The sequence below is a fragment of the Octopus bimaculoides genome, chromosome 13 (assembly GCF_046866305.1).
Source record: "Octopus bimaculoides isolate indiv1 chromosome 13, ASM4686630v1, whole genome shotgun sequence".
NCBI lineage: Eukaryota > Metazoa > Mollusca > Cephalopoda > Octopoda > Octopodidae > Octopus > Octopus bimaculoides.
In genome coordinates this window covers 22,529,545-22,546,596 of record NC_142940.1, presented here as the reverse complement: position 1 = coordinate 22,546,596, position 17,052 = coordinate 22,529,545, and the positions used below count along the sequence as shown (strand labels likewise).

At 36.4% G+C, this 17,052-nt stretch overlaps 1 long non-coding RNA gene across 1 annotated transcript; it reads right to left on the bottom strand.

Annotated features, from left to right (window-relative positions):
- Positions 1-814: 814 nt before the first annotated feature.
- Positions 815-16,791, bottom strand: LOC149132836 (uncharacterized). Its single transcript, XR_016244113.1, has 2 exons — positions 16,672-16,791; positions 815-3,586 (listed from the first exon to the last, which is right to left on the bottom strand). It is a non-coding gene; the product is annotated as an uncharacterized LOC149132836 (long non-coding RNA).
- Between the last annotated feature and the right edge of the window lie 261 nt (positions 16,792-17,052).

Below are 17,052 nucleotides of genomic sequence, written 5' to 3'. Positions count from 1 at the left end.
AAAGTACTTGTAGTAAAATTTCTTTCTTTCTTTCTTTCTTCCTTTCTTTCTTTCCTTCTTTCTTTCTTCTCCCCCCTCGTTCTCTATCTGTCTATCTCCTCTCTCTCTTACCTGAATCGACTGTGATACACCATGAGAAGGTTCATAGTTTGGGCGGGATCATTCACAGCCTTTTCCCCCTAGAAGCAGTGAGGAGCTAATTGCAAGCTCTTCTCAAAGAAAATTCCGATGTGCTGGAACCGTGCCAAGGACGGAGGGTCACTATACTACGATATGGAACGGAAATAAAGAAATGTAAAGATTATTGGTGGAGGTGCGTTGAATAATTGTGATGTTGTTGTTGAGTATACTTAGGCCAACTTGAAATTAAGAGTATTTCCAACCGTGACTATCACATCTTTGTCAGTATATCCTAGTGTACATTATTTCATTGCTTGAGCTCACTGAGCAAAATGCTTGGCGATATTTTGTCCATCTTTATGTTCTTAGTTCAAATTCTGCCGAGGTTGACTTTTCCTTTCATTCTTTCGGGGCCGTTAAAATAAGTACCAGTTGAATACTAGGGTCAATTTAATCGACTTACCACCATCCCCGAACTTCCAGGCCTTGTGCCAAAATTTATTTCATATCTTATTTTTTTTAAAGGTGATAATGTGGTTTAAGGGAAGTTTGACAAGAGTTTCTAGCATAGAAAGAGATCACTCAGAGGTTCCTTCTTTGGCTCGTAGTAGCCGTTTTTGTTTAACCCCAAGGGGATATTCATGAGACAGATTTATGTACAAAAGCATTCCAGTTATGACCATCTCGCATTTTTCTTTTTGTCTTTTTCTTTCTTTCCTTCTTTTTTTTTTCTTCACCCAAAAAGGAATCTCGAAATATATTATGCGTCCGTTTCTAAGATGGTGGAATGAGATTTGAGGGAGAGTTGACTGCCATTTCCAACATTCTATGGTCGTTATTGTTCATGCTACTGGTGTTTGAAGGTGAGTTTAGTGTATGTTGTTTTAAGCAGACCTATGAATAAAGGCGTTCCAGCTATGACCATCCCATTTTCGCCCAGGTACTGCGTATTTTCCATTACATTAATCAATGTATCCTTTCTTTATAAGATTGTAAAATTTGGTTTCTATTTCTTTCTATTTCTAGCAGGTTGGTTGAGTACAAAGATGTTCTTTCACTGGTTCAAGACAGTGTATTGGTTGTTGTTGCTTAACCTCAAGCCACCAGATTAAATAGACATACGATTGAAGGCATTTCAGCAATGTAAGATTGTAATATCTTGTGTCCTGTCTTTATTTAAGACAGTAGAGTGTGTTCTAAGGGAAAACTGGTTACTATTTCCAGCAAGTCAAGTGATCACATGACAGTGTATAGTAATAGTTGGGACGACAGTGTAAGTGTTGCAGTGGTATAAGTTTGAAATTATAGCACAAGGCTAGCAATTTGTGGGGAAGAGGTAAGTCGATTACATCGACCCCCATCGATAGGACGAAAGACAAAGACGAAATCGACTTCGGTGGAATGATTATTCTTAACATTGTTGCATCATTGAAAGACTGCAGCTTGGGATTCACTCGCATTACATTGTTGGAAATAACATTCCTTAATTTTGCTTCTACCATTAAGCCTCATAGATTAAAACTGTTTCTTTTTGTCAAAATATGAAGTCACTGTAATTTTGTCAATTATTTCAACCAACCGAGAGTAGCAGAGCAGAATTTTATATCGTACAATGTAGTAGAGTATACGAGGTGCGTTCAAAAAGTATCCGACTTTTTTTTCTCCCGCCACAACTAATGTCACCTGGGGAAAATCATCTGGGGGGAAGATTACACCACCCTTTTTGCGCATGCACGCAAATTTTCGTGTCGGTAGACCGCGTCAGTTCCCGGCTGTTGCGCCTAGAGTACAGGCGTGTAGTTCGTGCACGTCGGATTTTTGTTTTCACACAAGATAACCGAACGCGTTGAGTAGAGATATTGTATCAAATGTCGACAAAAGCTTGGTGATTGTCATGCTCAAACTAACGAAGATGTTCAGCAGGCCTTTGGCGATGACGCCATGGACAAAATTCAGATCAAAACGTGGTACAAGCGCTTCAAACATGGCTGCTGGGGACGCTCAAGCAGTCTATCCACAAGCCGAAACGAGGAGCCGATTGAAAAGGTTCGGCGAATTGTCATGAAGACCGTTGTGTATCAATCCAAAAAATTACTCACGAATTGGGAGTAAGCAAAGTATCGGTGCCTTCCATTTTAACGCAGAATTTGTAAAATTCGGAGAGTGTCGGCGAAATTCGTCCTCAAGGACAGAGCAGCAGAGGCAACTTCACATTGACATCGCTCAGGACATACTGGACTGTGCAAACTAAGACCCAGACTTCATGAAGATCATCATCACCAGTGATGAAACATGGGTTTATGGTTACGACCTGGAAACTAAGTTCCAGTCTTCCCAATGGAAGCATCCATTAGCACCAAGGCTCAAAGAAGCGCGACAGATTAGCAGCAACTTGAAAGTAATGTTGACCTGTTTCGTTGACTCCCGTGGCATTGTTAATTATGAATACTCACCACAAGGCCAATCAATCAATAAGGAATACTATTTGGTCGTTATACATCGCCTTCCTGATGCTGTGCGTCGAAAGCGGCTGGACATATGGGCGACAATGCGCCCGCTCATTCCGCCTACATAATCCAAGGTTTCCTGTTCAAGAACAACGCATCACTTGTTCGGCAAGTTTTCCCGACTCGGCACCGTGTGACATCTGGCTCTTCCCCAAACTGAAAACTACGCTGAAAGGGAAGCGATTTTAGTCGCGAAAGGAAATTATGAGAAAAGTAACAATGGATCTCCAGAGCATTCCAGAGGTGTTATCAGCAGTGGCAGAACCGCTGGGAAAATTATGTGAACTTCTAAGGGGAGTATTTTGAAGGTGATTAAATAAAAGTTGTGAAATGTACAAAATTGTTTTTTTTTTAAATATATGCCCAAAGGTCGAATACGCTTTGAACGCATATTACAATATTGTAGATCACTCGCTCAAGAATGATATATTTAATTCCCTTGTAGCTTTGCGTTTCTAGACAACGTGCCTTGTAACTTAACACCTATCATCAAACTGTTAGGATTAGATATTCAGGTACTTCGAGGTAAGGTTATTAATATGTATAGTCAGCCTTGTGGGCTCTAACGAGGGTAACTGTGGTGGTAGTGGAGGTAATGGAAGAGGTGGCTATGATTATATGTGCGGGCACAACCTGAGTTTGCCGTCATCTCAGTTGATATCTTCTTTTTCTTATACAACTACCATTGGTTTTTGCGCGGTCAGCCCACTGCCTTCTTAATTACTCTGCCAACAGTTCACATTTCCCCCATCAACGATATACTGAGATGTTTGGTGGTATTTATTCAAGCTTCTAATGTTTTGAGTTCTTGGGTGTTAGATTTAATGCATCGCTCGATTTAATACCACCACCTGAACGAACAGGGTGAAATAAAGGTCCTTGGATGCTTTTATTCTGTTCATTCTTTCGCAAGAATTCGGTCCTGGTTTCTGTTTTGAGATTAACTTTCTTCTTCTCAGCTGTCAGAAAAGAAAAAGAAAAAGAAAAAGAAAAAAACAAAACATCATGACGCTACTCATTCTAAAGTGGTACACAGTATATATATATATATATATATATATATATATATATATATATATATATATATATATATATATGGGAGAATGTACGAAAAAACAACAACAGACGAGGACAGGTGGTGTAAATAACAAAAGGATGTATTAGTATGACGCTCGGGAATACGGTAAGTCTTTGACGTTTCGAGCTACGCTCTTCAACAGAAAGAATACGGAGACAAGGAGAAAAACACGGAGAAAAAAAATTGAATAGTATATATATATATATATATATATATATATATATATATATAGATAGATAGATAGATAGATAGATAGATATATATAAAGAGGGTTAAGCTTTATAATGTTCTGCGAGAATCGGCAATAGTCTTAGATTACTATAAATGGAATTATTAGCTGTCTTGTAGTTTCTGCACTTGGTTATTCTGTCACTGCTTCGTGAAAATGACTTTAAGAAGCTAACAGACATGAATACAGACCTCATTCATAGCAAGACAATAAATATATATGGATAGTAAAATAATATCAGTCAACAACACATTTTTGTTCATTTACTTTCGATGAATACTAAATATTGCGCATGTCATAGCTTATTGGTGAGAGTGGGATATGTTGCCGAACTGAATCTTCGAACAGATATTTCTCCATTTACATCAGCTTTACTTGATGGGCAAATAATGGTTGCAAATTTTGACACAGATTATAACTGGTCTGGTACTTTTGAAGCTGCATCTCAATGAAAAAGGACAAGTATAGTCTGTCATAATTGTGCGCAGACATAATCTTTCTCCTGTCTAAACGTTAATAATCTGTGTACCACAGTAATGCACAAGGCTTGTTTTAATTCTGCACAAATTCCCATTTATAACAATTACTTTGCAAGAAAGAAAATACCCCTACCAAAAGACTACGGAAATCATTACGTTACATCCTCCCAAAATGCTTCATCAAAAATTGTTCTTAGACCGTTGCTATGGAAAATGCGTTCGTAAAATTGGTTGCTATGAAAACTTTGAAAATAATTCGACATAACTGGCGACAAAGTATAATCAAGAACTAATCTGCAGGAAGTTGTCACTATTCACTTGATAAAGCATCGTATGAACTGGGTGTCACCTTGTTAAAGGATAAAGATCCTTTCCGTGTAATATAGACTCAAAAGGCCGGTTTTCCGGTTTCCATAGCGCATATAACTCTCCCTGGGCAGCACGTCAGTTCGTCGCAGGATTACTCACTTTTTCAAGCTGAGTAAACAGGAGTAACCTGAAATAAAGTGTTTTGCTCAAGAACACGACGTGACGCCTGACCCATGAATCGAAACCACAATATTAGGAAAATGAGTCCAACACCCCTAACCACTAAACCACGCGCCCGCATGACACCTTGTTAGTTAATTATAATTTACTGCAGTTTCCTTCAATAAAAGCACGCGCATATGATTGTACAGGTGTGTGAGTGTATGTATGCGTGTGTGAGGGCAGCTGTAGGTGTAAGGGTACTTGTTTGTGTATATTTGGGAGGGCAAAAATTTAAAATAAACGTTTTCGTGCGTATATATACATAAAAATATATTTAGATATATCATTCGTTCCTACATACATACATACATACACAAACGAATACAATCATGCGAAAACGCCCGTACGTATTAATGAGTATTTATGGCAAGGAAGTATATATTAATGAATGTATGTAATCACATGTATTTGTACACATGCATTTAGCCACTGCAGCCATATATAACTGATAACAATATCATCACGTACAAAATCCATAAATTTTTATTAACATCACCACTACAAAACATACACACCTACAATATATGCAGGTGTGTGTAATATATATATATTACATATTATCTTTTACTTGTTTGAGTCATGAGACTGCGGCCAAGCTGGGGCACCACCTTGAAGAATTTTTAGTCGAATGAATCGACACCAGTATTCTTTTCTTTTAAAGCCTGATACTTATTCTATCGACATATTTTGCCGAACCACCAAGTTACGGGGACACAAACACACCAACACTGGTTGTCAAGCATTGATGGGAGACAAACATGGATACACACACATGCCCCCACACACATGCCCCCACACACATGACACCCCCCCATACTACCCCCATACTACCCCCCACACGACCCCCACACGATCCCCACACGACCCCCCACACGACCCCTCAACGACCCCTCACACGACCCCCCACACATATACACATATGATGGGCTTCTTTCAATTTCTATCAACCAAATTTTCTCACATAGCATTGGTCAGCCCAAGGCTATACTAGAAAACACTTTCCGAAGATGCCACGCAGTGGGACTGAACCTGGAACCATACAGTTCGGAAACGAGCTTCTTTATTTCATAAATATTTGCCATAAAGGCATTACAAAGCGGGGACGAACGAGGACAGACAAACATAAAAGGGGTGAAGTAGCTTACACAGCCACGCCTACGCCCATATATGTTTATTTACGATACACATTCGAGCATGCGCACACACACACACACGCACACACACACATACATACACACATGCATTTATAATGTTTATGTGCAATGGTAGAACATCTCTCATGTTCACAGATGTATGTTTTGTGCTACGGGCAGCCTCCGACTTTTTCAGTCCCAAAGTATTTTTAACCCAATATTTACACACCATTCAGAAACGTTAGCACGCCGGGAGGAATGCTTAACGGTATTTCGTCTGTCTTTACGTTCTGAGTTCAAATTCCGCCGAAGTCAACTTTGTCTTTCATCCTTTCGTGGTCAATAAATTAAATACCAGTTGCGTACTGGGTCGATCTAATCGACTGGCCCTCTCCCCCAAAATCTCGGGCCTTGTGCCTAGAATAGAAAATACATATTTACACGCTATTATTCATAGCTTTGTCGACTACAAATTCAACTGTTAAAATTAATTACACACACACACACACACACACACACACACATATATACATGGAGAGAGAGAGAGAGAGAGAGTTCATGAGGGAGGTAGTGTGCGCTCTAAGTATAGGGGACTAGGTACAACTCAAATGAAGATAAAACTGAAATCATGAGTACGTTAACAATTATATTACCGGTTGTGGAAAATTTCAATGCCTTACTCTAGGGAGTTGCAGTTTTTAACCCAAGTGAGACTACTTGCCTCTTGACTCAGTGGGAGATATCGTACTTTCCAATGGCCTCAGTAATCGCAAACATACATACGTGTATGTATGTATGTATGAATGTATGCACGCATACATGCATGCTTGTATGTATGTATTTTCAGTGTAATTTTTGGTAGTCCAAATGAGGGATCTAACTCCTATTTCTAGCAGGTAGACACTTCAATGTGTCCTTTGATTTATATATATATATATATATATATATATATATATATATATATATATATATATATATATATATATATATATAAAATATACTTTGCTAAAGATTTTCTACTATTTGGAAATAATATGTATTCTTGTTTTTTTATATTATTCATTTGGTTCTTTATAGATTATTTTTAATAGATAACTTATTTAACACTAAATTATTTATAAGTTATAGTTTCATTTCTACATAATATTAGAACTTCGATTTGAATAGTGTTGTTATATTTTCGATTATTTTTGATTGATAATATTTGATTAATAATTAGTCTTTATTGTTTATAATATCGTTAAAGGTTTTCTTTTATTAAAACTTTGTATATATATATAAAGTTTAATCTTTTATTCTTAATAATTTTTTTCTTTCCTAATTTTTTCATTCATAATTTTTTCATTCATAATTTTTTCATTCATATTTTTATTCTTACGTTTGTAGAAATAAATATTCTTGTATTTTTCTATTATTGAATTGATTTTTAATGATAATTAAATAAACGTTTTTAGCTTTAAATAGTATAGCTTTAACTATTACACCGGTTAAATATGTACTAATTTTATCTTCATTATTATTTTAAACTTAAACTTCGTTCAAATTGTATTTAAAACAGATAATTTAAAACAATGATAATTTATGTAAGCTGTTTTTTGTGTATAATATACATGTTATTATAATGGAGGAAGGGAGGATTATTGAATGGTTATTATTTTGATATTTTTAACAATTTTTCTATCTTTATAAAATAAGTATTTCATATTAATTCATTTGGTACTTATTGTTGGTTGAGATATATATATCTAATTATTGTTCTACTTACGATCTGACGATTAGCTATATTTTTGAATAGAATTTAATTTTCGATAATTTCAATTGATTTTAATCGATTTAAATTTCCTTTCTATTTGAAAATTAGTTATGAAACACGTGTAATCATTTTATTATATTTATCTTATGATATTTACTTTGCTTTATATTATACTCATTTATTGTGCTTTTAATTGTTAATTTTTCTATATGTGATAGTGGATTTTCATCGATGAGTTCTTGAAACTTGGTTATTTTCCCTAAAACTAGATATTTTATATATATTTTATCTATAAAGCTCAATTTAATTTTAATTTTTTATAAATTGATTTTAATTGAGTTTTTACCTGTAATTTTGGATTTTGTCCCTAATATTATTATTATATATATATATATATATATATATATATATATATACGCGCACGCACGCACACACACACACACACACACACACACACACACACACACCAAATAGCGAGGGATTATCAACTTGGGTAAAATACTTCATAAGCCCTCTGTTGGCACAACACACCAAAAATTATATTCTTTTTAGTGAAGAACTCCAGGTAATATCGTGGTAGGGTCCAAGGTTTTGGTTCCTCACAATTATATATTATAAATCCGTGGAGGGGCTCCAGACAAAGTGTTTATTAGACAGAGTGACATATAAGCAACAAGTTAAAAATAATGGTCATAACATATTTCTTTTCTTTATTAGAGAATGTTAGGCTTACAGCTGTTTCCAGTAGTCATTACAGGTACATTACTGATAAGTGTACTCAATCGGTCTATTAATCAATTGAAGGTAATTGAACGACTTCAGAAATTAATGCTACGTCCATCAAATCCATTTCTGGGTATAACAAGAAGAGCCTATTACAACCACATCTCGTCGTTTAAGCATGAAACTAAAAAGAATGTGAGATCACCTAGCAAGCTAGTATGGCAACTAATAGGGGTCAAAAAAGAATATGAGCTGAAATGGTCAATCCTCAGTGGAGTTAAACCATACGAAATAGGTAGGAGTAGATGTGAACTTTGCCTCGAGGAGTCATTCCATTTTCGTTTATTCTATTTTTAATATAGCTCCATTCTTCTTCATTAATTCTTCAGCATTCAGATGACTTTCTCAAATGTAATACTTATTCATTCACATTCTTTTGAATTAATCATGCATTATCTTGTAGCTTTGAGATTTTGATGAGGTGAATGTTTAATTTCAGAATGATTTTCTAAGGTAGATATGAGAGGTCAGATCTGGCCAGTTTGAACTTTAAAACAGGTAGAATATTTTGGACTGATATGGCCGGTTCAAATGCTAAAGGGTTAAATAAACTTTCTTTTAGGTTTGATGTGAATGCATATACTGTTGGTGTAAAATGACGTTGCAAGTAATAGCAGCTAAAAGACAAGGTTTGGTAGATAAGCAAGAGGCTGTGTGCGTTTCATTAAGATTCATTTAGTTTAATTACTCTATAATAAAAAGAAACAAACAAAATGGAATACATTCTTACATTATTACACTTCAAAGTTCCTTGAATTATTGGCTAATATCACTGAATTAGTAGTTGGCGAATATTACCAAGGAGCGGTTCAGCTGAAAACGTTTTGAGTTCTTTAGAAAAGATGATAATTAGTGTTACAGTCCACTACTGCGTATTTCATATGAAAATTCATATTAATGATACGTAATTACAGTTAATATTTTAAGAAAAATTAGGTGAAAGCTTGTATCTTATACTGAAATGGTTTCATTCATTTTGCGTTATGAACGTACTATCTCGGAAAAAAAAAAAATTCCGGTGACACTAAAATTACTATCGAATTGAATGATTTGATCCAATGATTTACCAATGCAATTCATGAAATGAGAAGTGTTAGGTGTTACGACAAATGTTAGCAAAGTTAGAACTACATAGAGCAACATCAGTAGTTTATCATGTAAGTATTAGTTATGTTGAACGTTTAGCTATATAAGAATTACTTCATCAGGAATTGCAACTGATTTGAAACCGCAAAGAACAAAATGCACGGCAGTTATTGTAAAAAGATGTTATAGCTCCAATTCTACAAATTATTTACCCTAACTTCTCATCTAGGTTACTAATGTTATTTGAAAACGTTAAGAATGATACAATACAGCATTCCTTTACTGTCATAACTCTAAAACTGTTAATTTTTCTCCAGTTTTTCTTTCTATATAGCAACAATATTTACTGAGATATTTTCGCACGAAATATGTGTTAACACAAGGGTTACTGTTATTGTTGTTGATGTTGCTTAGCTCCATGACATCTCTCAAGTAACAAGCCTTTCATTAAATGTATTCCGACCACATCCAGCCATGTTTTCTTCAGGTGTCTTATTGCTATATTCCTATTATCGCCAGCAAATCAAATACTTTGGGGAAAAAAAAAAAAAAAGTCTTTCACAGAAAGAAACAATCACCCGATTCCTTACTCTTTTCATTCTTCACGAGGTAGCGACAGCTCTTCCGAAAGTTCGCCGATCAATTATTACAATCGCTTCATGAGAATAATGATCTATTTATTAATAATCTAGTAAGTACATATTTTTGGAGACATGTGGCTTAGTGGTTATGGTATCAGAATCATGATCGTAAGATTGTGGTTTCGATTCCTGGACCGGGCGACGCGTTGTGTTCTCGAACAAAACACTTCCTTTCACATTGCTCCAGTCCACTCAGCTGGCAAAAATGAGTCACGCTGCGATGGACTGGCGTCCCGTCCAGCTGGGGAACACATACGCCATAGAAACCGGGAAACTGGGTCCATGAGCCTGGCTAGGCTTTAAAAGGGCGCATTTAATTTTTTATTTAAATAGATATTTTAAAAAATGGCTGTCGAACATTATAATGTACTGTCCGATGCATTCTTCCCTTTTCTTTTAGGTAGTCAAGTATAATTTGAGGGAGATTTAGCTGCTATTTCTCTGATGGCATTGCTGGTTATGATTTAGTTGTTTTTCACCAGGTAACTATAATTTTCAACATGATCTGTATATACTTCGCATTGCTAATGTTGTCTTATGCAATACAACTCTAATTGAGCCGACCGACGGGGAAAGCATTTCAACTGTGGCCTTCCCGACTCATTTACTGATGTAATGTCCTTAGATTCACATTATCCAATCAATATGTACTAGCCTTTTTTAAAAACAGTAAGGTATCGATATAACGGATATTTAGCTGTTATTTCTAGCAGGTTTAGTGACTATATACAGGCGTCATCACTTTGACGATATTGCTGATATTAATGGATGGTATCTATTTTATCAGCAGCAGAAAAGAAAAGAAAAGAAAAAGCTACGGGAAATTTTTTAATAACAGAATACGAACTTTAACAGTAAATCAAACCCATTCACTGTCTAAGCTCAATGGCTTATGGGTTCACGCGAAACGATATAAGGGAACTAACTCTCATCGGTACAAATTTCCAAATGCGATTTAGATTCATGAATCCCCGACGTTATTCAGGTTATATACTTCACCTGGTAAAATAAACTTATGCTCAGTGCTACAACTTTATGCTGAAAATACAATTCAGTAAAATGAACAAATAAAAAAATAAATACTCTAATATATACCGCAGTCACAATTTCGGTATCATAATTATGATTCAATTGTCTCTGTTTAATTAATTTAACAAAGTCTACCGATTCGATTCTGTGACACCAAAATATGATAATCATTTAGAAGTAGTCTTTTAAGTATCATAAAAAGTATTACAAATCTAATTCATTATCTAATAAAACGCAATAATTTAATTAGCGAATTAGATGTTGCGATAGCAATTTTATGTCTGATGGACATTTCGGAACCATGTTTCACACTACAATTCATAATTACTTTGTAATAGTCGGAAGCATTTTAATTATTATATTCAATAATAACTTTACTGTTCCATAAAGTTTCATTACGAATGAGGGGGATAAAGTACACGGTACCCCCCATATCAATGAAATTTAAAGACGTAAGCAAAGTGTTGGAACTAACATGATTTCGGAGATCAGTTATGTTACTGCTTAGGATCTCATAATGCTAAATAGTTGACGAGTCTCCATCGGTGTCGACGATGAACATTCAGTTCTGCCATCAACGTGTAAGCAGCAGATTATTTTACGATCACGTGTATCGTTACTGCAATTTTTAGCTTGAGTAGAGTAGAGTAGACCTTTCGGCTACAGGTATAATCCTGAAAGGGAGGGAAGAAAGAGAGAGAGAGAGAGAGAGAAAGGAGAAAGAAGGAGAGGGAGAGAGAGGTGAGTAAGTGAGAGAGGGAGATTCGGGACGAATATTTACTCTTTTACTCTTTTACTTGTTTCAGTCATTTGACTGTGGCCATGCTGGAGCACCGCCTCTAGTCGAGCAAATTGACCCCAGGACTTATTCTTTTTAAGCCTAGTACTTATTCTATCGGTCTCTTTTGCCGAACCACTAAGTTACGAGGACGTAAACACAACAGCATCGGTTGTTAAGCGATGTTGGGGGGACAAACACAGACACACAAACATATACACGCATATATATATATATATATATATATATATATATATATATATATATATATATATATATATATATATATATATATATATATATAATCATAAATATATAGGGATTGACAGTAACCTGCTTCTCCAACATACTGAGAATTCAGAAATAGCAGCCAAAGAACTACTGATTCCAAAACTACAAATTATTACTCTAAATTGATAGCGATATTTTTGATACACACAGAACAAAAAGGTTTTTTCATACTGAGCTACCCGGCAAAATTGTTAATTATTAATTTTATTACTAATTGACGATTCCCTGCCCTGCATATCTATCTATCTATCTATATATATATATATATATATATATATACGATGGGCTTCTTTCAGTTTCCGTCTACCAAATCCACTCACAAGGCTTTGGTCGGCCCGAGGCTATAGTAGAAGACACTTGCCCAAGATACCATGCAGTGGGACTGAACCCGGAACCATGTGGTTCGCAAGCAAGCTACTTATCACACAGCCACTCCTCCGCCTGGCAAGATATTTTATTCCACTCATAAACGATTCAGTTAATCCACGACTTGTGATATCGAATAGTCTCTCATTCAACCTGAAATTCAGCTTTTTGATTATTGCTACTGTTCAAGTTGATGATGTTGCTTCTGTTTAGTTGTTCTTTACCTTAAGCTTGGCCAAAGATTCTCAGATGATGCGCTGCCTTTCCGCTTCTGACTTAGCCATAAAAGTGATGGCCATTATCTTTTGTGGTTGTCGTTACCCTTAATGAATTAGAACACTCACAGACATTTCAACTATGACCATTCCATCTTCTTATGGAAATATCCTACACTATATTCTACAGTATGTCCTTTTTCTTTTTCAGAGACGTTAAGGTGTGAATTGAAAGATTCTTAGCTGTTATTTCTAACAGATCAAGTGACAACATAGTCTCACGCATTACCCAAGAGGCGTTATCATGGCCAATGTCCGGGGCGTGCTAAGAAGTAGTCGATTACGATTTTGATTTCATAAATTAGGCGTGACCTGTGGTACTCAGCACGTTGTCGTTTATGTATTTTTGCATGGCATTCGTCACTTTATGATTATAATATAACATAATTACAAAGTTTGGTAGAGATGGACTATATGTAATCTGAACCTTTCCCCACCTTATTTATTAATTTTTTTTTACGGAATCCCACGTTTTAGGCTATGGAGATTCCGATTCTTAAAAAAAAATTTTTGAAAAATTTCAATTCCCCCCGCCCCCACCAAGCAGGCTATTTACATGCTAGAAATAACAGCCAAATCTCACAAAACTAGTGTTAGGGTTAGGTTTAGGGTTAGGGTTAGGGTTAGGGTCAGGGTTACGGTCAGGGTCAGGGTTAGGGTTAGGGTTTGAGTTAGAGTTAGGGTTAGGTTTACCCTATGGATCTATATAAAAACCAGGGGGGGGGGGAATCGAAATTTTGAAATTGACATTTTTGAAAATTTTTTTTCAGAATCGGAATCTCCATAGCCTAAAACGTGGGATTCCGTAAAAAAAAACAAAAAAAAAAACAAGGGGGGAAAGGTTCAGATTACATATAGTCCATCTGGACCAAAAGTTTTATAACATAATCTTTCGTCCCAGATTTGTTAAGCTGAACAATTTCGTTTCTTTTTCTCGAGTTCACTTACACTTTCTTACGATTTAGTTGCGATAATGCGTGATATGCTCTCTGCTACATGTGATGTTTAAATTTAACGTTTCGTGTTGCGGTTTGATTGATGATAAACAACAACCCGTAAGGTTTACTGAAAAAAAAAATAATATAAAGTCTCCATACCTGTGACAGATGGCAACGATGTCTACACATCTCGTATATTAGAGGAAACAATTCTGACAGGAATTCCATTTCTTGCTTTTGCGTTTATGCCGCAATGGAACAAAGACTACATTATTGCCGACTATATGACACCAAAGCAAACTTTCAATAATATCGTTGCTACGTTAAGTCTTGGAGTGAAGTCTAGTAGCAAAGTATCTAAAATAGATCATTCATTTGAGCAGGAATGGCTCCCTCAACTTCCTCGCTTTGCAGTCAAACTTGGACTTAGAGAAGAGATGATTCGTAATTCCATTAAAGTTTGAGAACCACAGCACTTGATGCACGTCACCTTTTACTAAGTAGTGTTATGATACAGTTTTTCCAATGTTGATAGAATAAGTTTTAGGATCACTCCTTTTTCTCTTGTCCCTAATAATTCTTTATTAGATTCTCCAGAGCTCAAATTTGAAGTATAGAGAAACGGAAGTTGCCGGGAGCTTTTTTGCAGTAGAACCATTTTCAGAAAATCTTTCGAGATATGCAGTCTCAAAATGGTGATGATCATCCTCTAAGAGCTCCAGCTATCCAATTCTTTTAATATAGAAACAGACACATTTGTTTTCGTGTAATCCGGTTGTCTTGACTACGAGTTAAAATTTTGTCACGGCTAACTTTACTTTTTCATTATTTTGGGATCGATAAGTAAAGTACCAGTGATAGAAAAGTTAATCTATTTTTTTCTCCTTCTCTCTCTCATTGTCTCTCTCTCTCTCTCTCTCTCTCTCTCTCGCTCTCTCTTTCTCATTTTCAGAAACGGCTGACTTATGCTGTAAGAAGTATCGTGGTGGTATTACTCACTGCGTACTTTTCTCCAAAAGGTCAGAAGGTTTTCTACGAGGTGCTGGCGACTTCTTTTCATAATGAAACTCGTATTCTACGGGAACTGTGCAAGGACCTCAAGGCTCTATGTGCCGCGCGATACCGAAATTAAGAAACTTTGTTAGTGCTGTGCATTAACTGCAAATTATGTAAAACTAAATTATGTAAAACTAAATGCACCGTTAATGTTAGAAAAGTATTCTAAAGTAAGGTATAATATTTCGTAGGGAAGGTATGGTTTTAAATTAGCATAAGTTAAATGCTTTATGACAATGGTTCCCTTAGAGGAGCGGTGGAAAGATCAAAGAAAGGGGCGTTGAAGAAAAGTGGGGCGATAATGGGGTAGCCAAAAGGGGACAGTGGATGTAAAAGCAACAAAATAATGGGTTAATTAGGTCCAGTTTTATTTGTGAAATACAGCTGTTTTGAATTTGCTGCAAAAAATGGTCTCTGTTTGTGGTGGTGAGTTGAAAGCGGGGCGCTAGGAATATGGTCCAAGTGCCAAAGGGGTGGCAGCCCGATAAAGTTTGAAGACCATAGCTTTGTCCCTTTTATTCTGGTTGGGTCAGCTTAATCATTCATCTCTGCAAAGGGGATGAAGTAAATGATAACACTATACTAGGACGAGTCTATCGATCATATTTGTCCCCCAATTTAACAATAGGCCTTCTGCTTATTCTGAAGAAATTTAAGCATCTAAACAGTCGCATGTTCTAGACCAATAGTTAAATTTCAAGCTTAGAATTAGAAGCTTCGATACATTGTTGGAAGTCATATCAATTTACTAAGTTGCTAATATAAGCCATCACATTTTATATCTATGCTTCTTGTTCCGAGAGTAAAAACAAAAAGCTAAGTTTGGGATATCTGGCAAAAAGAATAAAAAGATGAAATGAAATAAAAATAAACCCCTTCAACAACAGGATGTCCTAATTTCAGTAACATACTTTTATGGACTGCTTTCGAGAGGGCACATAAATGATGCCGAGTAGGAAACCGAAAGGGAAATGTGTAGGGGACAGACGTAGGCACTTTCACACACACACACACACACACACACACACACACGCACACGCACACACACGCACACGCACATATGTACACAGAGTGAGAGAAAGAGTTAGAGTGTGTGTATGTGTATGTGTGTGTGTTTGTGTGTGGTTGTGTGTGGTTCTGTGTGTGTGTGTGTGTGTGTGTGTGTGTGTGTGTGTGTGTATGTATAGCCATCTCCTACACAACACCACCACCAACAACAAACAGTACACGAGCACTGCCGTCGTTGTAGTCTCTGTGATGACGATGACGATGACGACGACGATGATGATGATGACGATGACGATGACGATGATCAAGAAGTTCATGAGAACTAACTTTCTCTGAAAGGAAATCGAAAGTGTCACACCAGCGCAACTACCTGGCCCAGCCACACACATACGCACACACACGCACGCATACACATAAACATACACATACACACACACATGCTTATTTGTGTGTCTGTGCGTGTCAACACACACACACACACACACACAAACACACACACACACGCACACATACGCTTGCACACACTTGTCCGCCATCTCCGATTCACCGTCCACTTCCACCAAACAACAAAACTATAACAATTATCTTACATAGATACTGGCCGCGGACCTTGTTTACTTGGCAGTCGTTGTCAGAACCATTGTTGTTTTTGTTGTTTAGCATTGCTGTTGCTGTGTCATGCTCATACGGTTGTTGACGTTATTGGTGTTGTTGTTGTTGTTGTTGTTGTTGTTGTTGTCGTCATCAACCGCCTTGTCAAAGCAAAAAAGAAAAAAAAATCTCTTACACACACAAGACATAACATGGTCACAAACCCAACGTACACAGACTTGACAAAGAAGCATAGAAACGCGCGCGCGCACACACACACACAGGCAGACAGACATACACTCAGAGACAAACAGACAATCAGATACACACACAGACAGAAGCAGACACATACAGACACAAAGACATACACACACACACGC